The following is a 481-nucleotide window of genomic DNA, read 5'->3' as shown; positions in this document are numbered from 1 at the left end:
TTTTGAAAATAATATTTAAAAAAAGGAATAGTTCCACAATATTAAAACGAGTTCAGTTCATGTAACAGGGTTGACATTAAAATGAGGGACAGACCTAAATGAATCACTAATCACACAAAATAAATAATCATCTTCAGAAATGACTTTGTCAAAGCAACAGAATAACTAGGGCTTTAAAATGATGGTGGAAACTTGGATAAATGTTGGGATTAAGTGGGTTAAAATCGTCCTCGAAGTGACACAGGGTTGACAGAGGGACGTGAAAATGCTGAATTTTCAAGTTTTATTGAATTCTCCATGTGGTCTATATTAAAGCGCACTTCATTTAATGTAACAGGATTTTAATATTCTATATTAGTGCACAATTCCTACTTAAAAGGGACGCATAAGGCGCTCATTTCATGGAAGGGCCCAGCTACACTATTACAATGAGAAACAACTGAGCATTGAGCAGCCTTACATACTCCACAGTGGACAGATG

General features: G+C 35.3%; 1 protein-coding gene across 1 annotated transcript in view; it reads left to right on the top strand.

The window, feature by feature from the left end:
* The window catches only part of LOC121531597 (transmembrane and coiled-coil domain protein 3), a 39,796-nt gene extending 39,669 nt beyond the window's left edge, over positions 1–127 (top strand). Inside the window, exon 8 of the mRNA XM_041836885.2 lies at positions 1–127. This exon is cut by the window's left edge and continues 2,372 nt beyond it. The gene's annotated coding sequence lies outside the window, so the exon portion shown is untranslated.
* The last annotated feature ends 354 nt before the right edge of the window (positions 128–481 follow it).

Source organism: Coregonus clupeaformis, chromosome 19 (assembly GCF_020615455.1).
Source record: "Coregonus clupeaformis isolate EN_2021a chromosome 19, ASM2061545v1, whole genome shotgun sequence".
Lineage (NCBI taxonomy): Eukaryota > Metazoa > Chordata > Actinopteri > Salmoniformes > Salmonidae > Coregonus > Coregonus clupeaformis.
Note: the sequence above shows the minus strand (reverse complement) of the source record. Positions and strands in the feature narration are given on the sequence as shown.